Raw genomic sequence first — 9,845 nt, 5'->3', positions numbered from 1 at the left:
AAACACTTTGCAAACATTTCCCAAGTATACCAAGAATTTGAATTCATATCAGACACACAGAAACTCCCCTATTTACTGGGAGAAATGCCCAAATGGGAAGTAATCGCTGCAAAATATGTCTCCTCCATGAAGTGAGGACAACCAGTGGAAACTCAGACTGATAAATAATTGTACTAATTTTCAAATTATTATTATTTTGACTGTTTGATATTTTAGTAATTGTTTTGTTTTAAAACTCACATTTGATACAGATTTTTTATGAACTAATTCATTAATTTTATTTGGGGTTTTTTGCCTATTAATATACACACACACACACGGTTTTATCTATTTATTTTATTTTTTTAATATAATAACACGCTTACTGTTTCATTTATTTATTTTAATTTAATATATTATTTGAATTTTCTAACATACTAACACACACGCTTATTGTTTTACTTTTTACTTTACTTTTTTTTAATATTTACTTTTTACTTTACTTTTTTAAAATATTTGTTTTATGGAATTTTTATATTTTATACATATATTTATTTAATTATTATTATATTTTGTATTAACACTCACAAACAACTTTTGCTGTTTTATTTCCTTATCTAATGAAATGTATGAAATTAATTGTCCTTATGTTCTTTATATGATGCTTTGGCAATATTGTTGCTATACATTCATGCCAATAAAGCTAATTTGAATTTGTCTCTGGCCCAGTGGCTCAGGGTGCTGGCTGACTCCACAGGTGTTCTGATGCTGTGGGTTCAATCCTATAAATTCATTCTGGAGACAGACGTCAAAGAAAGAGTCAGTGTCTCAGATCAAACAGCTCAGAGTGTTAGAAGGCTGCTCAGAAGGAGAAAAGGTTCAGATGTGAAGGGGACTCGGTGGCGGAGTGGGGTTCGATGGCGACCGCGAGGCGCCGGTGGTGCAGCGGTGGTTCGAATCCTGCATATTTAATATTTTATCCCCCCTCGTGTATTTTATCATATACTGTGGTATCTTTCTCTCTCTGTGTCTCTTGTGAAGCACTTTGTACTTTGTTTTGATGAGTAAAGTCTATAAATAAAGTTTATTATTAGAATAGAAATCCCAGTCTTCTGTAGTTCAGCTGTGGTCACAGTTTGCTCCTCAGTCCCTCTCTTCAGCCACACTCTCTCATCCCCAACCCTCTGCATCCGTCCTGTCTCTCATCTTCTGTCCATCAGCTCCCCAGACCTGCCATCCTCAAGCTGTCCACCAGAGGCCCTCGGACTGTTACTCCTTTCCCTGTCACCTGACTGCCCCGCCCACCTGCACACCTGTTCCCACTTCCTCTGTCCTGCAGCTACCTGGCCTACTCCGCCCACTCCTCACCTACAACTCATTCCCTCATCAGACCATAGATACCGGTTCACTTCCTCTGTTCAGGACCAGTTCATCAAAGCTGCCTTGTTGGACTTTGTGTTTCTGTTACCTGGACTTAGAGATGCTGACCAACACCTGAAGCTCCTTTATGTAAAATAAATCCCTGAGCTGCACCAGTCTGCCTGTTTCATCTGTGTTTGGGTCCAGTCCCCGTTGTCCTGCATAACCCACCGGCACAGAGTCCCAAAATGTTTCCAGGAGGATCCACTGAGCCCAACACCCACATCATCCTGAGCAGCAGTGACGAGGCCCCTGAGTGGCTGCACTGAGGTTAATGTCCAGGTGGACGGGCACAAAGTGACTGTGGACAGTGGAGAGGTGGACATGTCTTTGGCTGTGGGTTCTGCTCAGGTCCTTTATTATGTCTGCTTTGCCGATCAGAGTCAGCTGAAGGAGACGTTTTCTTTTTTCGAGGCTTTTATCCTGAAGCTTGAAACTCTGACTGCCAGTGTACCAACAGCTGCGCAGAGGTGGAGCTTACTGAGTGTACATCAACAAGCAGCTGGAGCATCTGATCCAGGAGCAGCGCAGCGCTCAGGCCAAACTCAGGCCAGAGGAGGAGTGACTGAGAGGACCAGAGTCCTGGCAGAGGTCAGTGAACACATCGTACATTTTCACTCTGCGGTCGAGTCCATGTGGAGAAAGATCTCCAAGAGTTTGAGGGAGAAACATTTTCAGAGTTTGACTCTCTGTACCAGAGTCTTTAGGTTTCCTGCTGTTTTCCAGCTTCTCACCTGTTCTCATCTGACAGCTAAACTTCCTGAAGCTGACCATGAAATGAATATCTGATTCTTTCCATTTGGTTCCAAGTATTTCCATGTTGTTTAATCTCAACTCAAGAAGTCAGAGACATTTTAACCTCCAGCCTCAAATCTAATATTCCCAAATACTATTTAAAGCCTGAGAGCTGATGGGAAGAATATTTGTGAGCTGGAAACTCTTCTTCACCGTCTTTCCCATGTGACCTGAATGCAGCATCAGTGTTACAGGGTGTGACTGCTGTGAACAAAGTGACATAGTGTGATATTCCATCTATTTAAATGTCTCTTTACTGATGCTGTTTGAAGCTGCCAAAGGATCTGAGCTGACAGACCTTCATTTAATGACCTTCCTGTTTGTTTCACGTCACGTCTGCTGCTTCACAAAACACTGGTGGAGCCTAAACATTGTGCTCGCAGAGCAAATTTCCAAGCAATAACATTTTAACAGTACGAGAAAGACTTTAGACCGAAGTGTCTGACGGTGAAACAATTCTTTGGATGCTACAAAGCGATCCATTTAAACTTCGTACCCTAACCCACAAACCTTATGGAGTTAATACAGAGAGCCAGTCGTCTCTGTACAGACTCAGTTGCTGTAATGATGTATATCAACATACGTACAGGTATGTAGTTTCACTTTTTCAGAAAGACAAATTAAAGAAATACTCAGCGTCATATTGAGTCAGATAAAGAAGATAGTTTTTCTATTTCTGCACTGAAATGTCTGAAAGGAATTTCCTTTTGAAAACAACAGCCAAAGGAGAAAATGTAACGACCTATCTGTGGTAATATCATTGCTATGAAGACATGCACACACTTGTTCCACCAGTTTGTTTGGTCTCCAGATATGTTAATACGTTTGTTTCTTGTACCTTTTTGTTGGAGCCTGATTGGCTTTTGGAGTTCCTGTCTGCCGTCCCATTGGCTGGTCTGGTGCCTTTTCTCCAGCTGTAGAGTCGGGCTGCTCCGTGATGTCAGCTGCTGTTTTACAATTGGATGAGGGTTTTTTTGCATGCAGTATCAGTGTTACAGGGTGTGACTGCTGTGAACAAAGTGACATAGTGTGATATTCCATCTATTTAAATGTCTCTTTACTGATGCTGTTTGAAGCTGCCAAAGGCTCAGTGAAGTGTTTCCATGTCTTCCTGCAGTGAACATCACAGCAGGTTAACAAGTGAAGTGTGGAAACTGATGCACAACACAAGAGGGCGCCTTCATCCTGCTAACCAGGGATGTAGTGGAGGTTAAAGCTCCTCAGCTCACTTTGGCTGCACTTTGAGTTCACAACATGTTTTTAGGCTGATAAAAAGCTTCCTAGTAAAAGTGCATTGTGTCACACATCATGGTAAATGGTGTCAAAGCACTAAAAGTGCTAAAAGATACAATCTCTGTTTGCTTCCTTAAAAATCCAGTCAGCTCTCTGTGTGAAGTTCAGGCGGCCATCAGTCACAGCTCCCAGATGTTTAAACTCCTGACAGTTTCTACAGGGGATCCAGTGAAGGTCAAAGGGTGAACTTTATCAGGAGACTCTTGTGTGTTGCTGGATAAGATCAGTTCTTTGGTTTCACCTCCATTTATTAAACCCGCTCTCCTCACACCACTGCTGCAGAGAAACTACATGATTAAAATATGGGCCATCTTTTGCAGAGTCCCCCTCACACAGAAGGCCAACCAGGGCCACATCATCAGCACACTGTAGGAAGTTAAAGTGGGAGACTTGGAATTTAAACTGTGGTGGTTTTGGGGGGGAGCCGACAGGCGCCAGTGCCCCTGTAACACAGACCTTGGTCCCATTTGTTTTTGGGGGTGGGCCGGTCAGATTGATAATGATATCAGTGTTTCCCACACATACGCTGTACTTGGGCGGCCGTTCAGTAGGCCTGCCTATTTGGCGATCTATTTAAGCATTTTGCAGAGAAACACTGAGAGAGATGCCATCTGTTACGTTATAAGATGCAGACACGGGGGATATTTTACACACACAGCGTTGCAGTTATTTATTTATTTTATTTATTTATTACAGGGACAGTGCATATTCATAAACATTTCTGTCAATATGCCAGAATCAGCCTAAAGGCTATTTTTCATCTGGTGTCAGTTTCGATAGGCTTCCTCGTTAACAAGCCTCCTCCGCGCGCCTGCGGCTGAAAACGGAGTCGCAGGTGGAAATGGCGAGTGCTTCATCCACTTTATAAAACAAAGCCAACTGCTGATGGAGAAAGTCAACAGGGCGACACATACAGGGAGAGAGAAAAAGAAAGAGGTAGGGCGAGCAGAGGTGTGTGTGCGCTAGAACTGAAGGCAAAGAGAGCAGATTCAAGTAGGCCAGCAGGCAAACCCTAAAATAAGGTGGAGATTAAAGTAGAATTAAAATGGTTAAATAAGAAACAAGCTGCTGCTAGAAATAGAAATCATTCTCTGGGAAACTCTGAATATATAAATACATTGTTTTTACAGGACAACGGTGCAGAAGATGAGGTTTTATCACTTGCAAAACTTTACTATGGGTATAATAATAATAAGCCCAATAATCAGGGTGTGATTTGTGTAAAAAAAAGTTTGCTAGAACCAGAAGGCTACAGCCAGAGGCCCCTGGTCTGATCAGTGCTGTGAGGAAGGATGCTGCTGTAGGCCTGGCAGAGACCGGGAGGAGGGGGTAGAGCTAGGAAGGAAACAGGGACACACAAATGTTCACTTTGTAATTAACTCTGCAGTAGACAAAGACAGTAACAGCAGACAAACAGACAGAGCACACAGACTCTACAACATGCTCAGATGGAAAGCTGTTGTTCTGACTGTATGTGTAAATTTGTTATAAACGTGCTCTAATAAACTGTTGAGCTTTGGGTGCCAGTCACATTAAATGTTACAGATCTGTAACATACGCTCGTCCTACTGCTTATATTATTTCACCGCCTGCACACAAAGTAGTGAACATGTGTTTGTGAGTGGGGATGTGTGGTGACGTGGGCTGGTTCTTCTCCCAGTCCGCCCCTGCAAATATCTCCGCCATCGATACTGTAAAATCAAGATCACTGAAACCAGTTTAACACATTGATCGCCTCAACGTTAACTTACATCTACGGGACTCCAAATGTACATTAGACTGAATGCAGCGTTGGACACAATATTTTGTCCTTGTAATCCACGTTTCCACTGCATGGATAGCCTTTGGATGTTGCAGGAAATCGTTCCAGTCGCCCTCCTTAAAGGGCAAATTATTATCCTGACAGTCTAATAATGCATTTAAACAAAACTTTTCATACACAGAAAGCGATAACAGCAGCCTGCTGTTCTTACCAGGCTGGACATGCAGTCTGCCAAATATGTTTCCCCTCCATAACGCACAGATGATGGCCTACCATCAAGTATTTAATGTTGTGTATTCTTCACATCAGGACTAATAACAGGGTGAATATGGAGGCGTTTGTTGTTTCCCAGCTAAAGTTATAGTGGGATACAAAATAGAAACTGGGATCCAGAGAATGTCTCGTACACTAGAGCTTCTACTGTTCATTAAGCTCTACCAAGAAGTGTTGCATCAAAGAATGGAACTTGATCTAAAGTTAACAGGAAGGTTTTTTGTGCTATAACTAAGTTACTGAAAAGATCCTGAAACAAAGAACTGTAAGTTACTGAAACATACTGACACATCACATTATACACTAAAGACATTTAGAAAGCTTGAACTTGTCTCTTTGGTCCCAGATTGAATGGGCCCCTCTGACTAAACAACTGGTCCCAGCCCGGCCCTCTCAATAAAACTGGCCCAGAACTGATTTTAAACTCACTGGTTTACAAAGAAAAGAACAAATGTGATCAAATGGCAGCTTGTGATGCACCTGTGTTTAGAGTCCTCATCACCTTTTACACACATGGCATCATTTCAAATCAAAAAGCTGAACTGATCGACTTTATTAGTGTTTGTTTGGCTTCTGGTTCTCACTGACTGCAGCTTTGACTTCAGTTTGTCCTCCTTTATTTACACTTCAAAGAAGTGAAAACATGATTATACAGCAGTTCAAGGATTTTAGGACACTTTAGTTTGATTATTGTCAGTCAGCTGGTTTTAACCAGTCAAAGAAACATTGAACAGAATTTGAGGAAGAGTTGGAGAAATACGGAGCCAAGAAGTATTTTACAACTAAAAACTTTACAGTCTTCAGACAGGAGCAGGTTTTAACCGAGGCTTCGCTGTAAATGAGGAAACAAAGTTCAATTCCACAGAGCTGAGTCCCAGCTTGATGACCCCTCCCTCTTCCTCCTGCTCTCCAATCACAGCGAGCTCCACTCTGTCCATATATTTCCTTGTTCCCTCCCCTTCAGATCTCCAGTTTGAAGATGGGTGTAACCAACATGTGCTGACGTGCAGCAGCTGACAGGCTCCATTAACTGCAGAGACACATGCTGTTTAGATCAGAGCTCAAACTAGCTGCACTTCTGAGGAAGTGAAACTCAGACAGTCGTTGCCACTGAGAGGTGAAATGGCGCAGAAAGGAGTTCAGCTGGACCGAGAAAAATTCTGCTGTTCGATCTGTCTGGATCTGCTGAAGGATCCGGTGGCTACTTCCTGTGGACACAGCTACTGCATGAACTGTATTAAAAGCTTCTGGGATGAAGAGGATGAGAAGAAAATCCACAGCTGCCCTCAGTGTAGGCAGACCTTCACACCGAGGCCTGTCCTGCTGAAAAACACCATGTTAGCAGATTTAGTGGAGGAACTGAAGAAGACTGGACTCCAAGCTGCTCCTGCTGATCACTGCTATGCTGGACCTGAAGATGTGGCCTGTGATGTCTGCACTGGGAGAAAACTGAAAGCCCTCAAGTCCTGTCTGTTCTGTCTGGTCTCTTACTGTGAGAAACACCTGCAGCCTCATTATGATGTGGCTCCGTTAAAGAAACACAAGCTGGTGGAGCCCTCCAAGAAGCTCCAGGAGAACATCTGCTCTCGTCACGATGAGGTGATGAAGATGTTCTGCCGTACTGATCAGCAGAGTATCTGTTATCTCTGCTCTGTGGATGAACATAAAGGCCACGACACAGTCTCAGCTGCAGCAGAAAGGACCGAGAGGCAGAGAGAGCTCGAGGTGAGTCGACAAAACATCCAGCAGAGAATCCAGGACAGACAGAAAGATGTGAAGGTGCTTCAGCAGGAGGTGGAGGCTATCAATGGCTCTGCTGATAAAGCAGTGGAGGACAGTGAGAAGATCTTCACCGAGCTGATCCGTCTGATGGAGAAAAGAAGGTCTGATGTGAAGCGGCAGCTCAGATCCCAGCAGGACACTGAAGTGAGTCGAGTCAAAGAGCTTCAGGAGAAGCTGGAGCAGGAGATCACTGAGCTGAAGAGGAAAGACGCTGAGCTGAAGCAGCTCTCACACACAGAGGATCACAACCAGTTTCTACACAACTACCCCTCAGTGTCAGCACTCAGTGAATCTACAGACTCATCCAGCATCAACATCCGTCCTCTGCGCTACTTTGAGGATGTGACAGCGGCTGTGTCAGAAGTCAGAGACAAACTACAGGACGTTCTGACAGAGACATGGACAAACATCTTAGAGACAGTGACTGATGTGGATGTTTTACTGTCAGACTCAGAGCCCAAGACCAGAGCTGACTTCTTAACATATTCATGTGAAATCACTCTGGATCCAAAACAGCAAACACACAGCTGTTATTATCTGAGGGGAACAGAAAAGTAACAGTAATGATAGAAGAAGAAGAAGAAGAAGAAGAACAGTCTTATTCTCGTCACCCAGACAGATTCACTACATGTCTTCAGGTCCTGAGTAGAGAGAGTCTGACTGGACGTTGTTACTGGGAGGTGGAGTGGAGAGGGGGAGGAGTTGATGTAGCAGTCGCTTACAAGAACATCAGCAGAGCAGGGAGCTGGGATGAATGTGAATTTGGGCGAAATGATAAATCTTGGGCGTTAGAATGTTGGAACAACAGTTATAAATTTTGTTCAACAAAGTCCAAACTCCCGTCTCAGGTCCTTGGTCCTCCAGATTAGGAGTGTACCTGGATCACAGAGCAGGTATTCTGTCCTTCTACAGCATCTCTGAAACCATGACTCTCCTCCACAGAGTCCAGACCACATTCACTCAGCCTCTCTATGCTGGACTTTGGTTTTCTTGGTCTCCTGGAGACTCTGCTGAGTTCTGTAAAGTCAAATAGTCAGAAGTCATTTCAGGGACAGTGGGTTAAATTCTGTCTTTTAATCCTTCAACTTATTTTGTCTTCATGTTTGTTGCTGAGAGCTGATTGTTGTGGCCTTGACCTGTCAATCAAACATTGTGGGCGGTACTTTGAGGTCTTGTCATTAGTTGCTGTGTAAATGTTTGAGTTTCTTTAGGCGGCGCTCCTTCCTGTGTCTGTTTAGCCATGGAGGCTATCACTGCTCAGGATGACTGTTGTTTCTCTTCCACTGCATGGGTCTGAAGAGAGAAAGCAGCAGACCTTCCTTTATCTCAGAGATTTTGTTCTCACTCTGGAAAGAAATCTAGAATTACATTCACATTTATTTGTTTGGCAGACCAAATGTTGTTGCTGTTGTCCAAAGAGACGTACAAATGAGGGACTGTGAGGTATTTTAAAGTGTAATTCTTCTGATCAGAATCAATAAGGAGCTCATTCTTTTCTTTGACAGCTGAGATTCTGCTCAAACACACTGATTGTGATTGTGATTGTGATTGTGATTGTGTCTCTTTTTCAGATGTATTAAAAAGCTGAAAACTAGAATGTGATATGAGTTTTCTGTAGGAGAGTTTTGTTCCTGGGATCACAGCACAGTGCAGGTTCCAGAGCGGGGCCCCTGGCTCCAGAGGGCAAAGCGCTCTGCTGTGCTCCGCCTCTCTTTGTATCCGGGACTCTGCTCCCAGCGGCAGAAGAGGAGGGAGGCTCTCCCTGGACGGCCGCGTCCCCACGGACGACCCCCTCCGCTGGGGTTTGGTCCCTGCCGTTGGTCTGCTTGGACCTGGAGAAGGACGGCCGTCTGAAGAGAGAGAGCTGAGAGATCTGAGCTGACGGACCTTCATTTAATGACCTTCCTGTTTGTTTCACGTCACGTCTGCTGCTTCACAAAACACTGGTGGAGCCTAAACATTGTGCTCGCAGAGCAAATTTCCAAGCAATAACATTTTAACAGTACGAGAAAGACTTTAGACCGAAGTGTCTGACGGTGAAACAACTCTTTGGATGCTACAAAGCGATCCATTTAAACTTTATAAAATCGTACCCTACCCACAAGTTCTTTAATATATGTTATTGTGCCAACATGTTATCAGAGAACTGTCTTCTTCCAGAAGTTACACAAAGCCTCTGATTTTCTGCAGTAAGGAATGCTTAATCCTTGACATGACAAGTACAAAAAACTTTGTCAGCTGTTTGTCACGTTTCTTCTGGCCTGAGATGATCTGACATGTATCTTGTTGTGTCTTACTAGATTGTCAGGCTGTTTGATCACAGACAACATTTGTGGACTGTAGCAAAACAATGAGCAACTTTTAAGTCAGAAGTGAATCAAAAGTTCTCCTAAAGCACTTTATCTTTGCTGAATTTCAAGTTTGGAAATAAACAGCACCGCTCCTCTATCTATGTCTTTGTCTATGGCAACAATGATTTTTACATTCAGAAGAAAGTATTACAGTTGGGGAAAAGTTATAATTCAAATGGTTGTTTTGAGCA

General features: G+C 43.4%; 1 protein-coding gene and 1 pseudogene across 1 annotated transcript in view; both read left to right on the top strand.

Moving 5' to 3' along the window:
• Positions 1–9,845, top strand: part of LOC119916213 (NLR family CARD domain-containing protein 3-like) — a 795,320-nt gene that overhangs the window by 699,456 nt on the left and 86,019 nt on the right.
• Positions 6,498–8,897, top strand: LOC119903396 (annotated as a pseudogene).

Source organism: Micropterus salmoides, unplaced genomic scaffold (assembly GCF_014851395.1).
Source record: "Micropterus salmoides isolate LMB-PRFRI ecotype aquatic unplaced genomic scaffold, ASM1485139v1 Ms_hic_scaffold_1, whole genome shotgun sequence".
NCBI classification, from domain to species: Eukaryota; Metazoa; Chordata; class Actinopteri; order Centrarchiformes; family Centrarchidae; genus Micropterus; species Micropterus salmoides.
The sequence above is the reverse complement of the archived record's forward strand: the minus strand, read 5'-3'. Positions and strand labels throughout refer to the sequence as shown.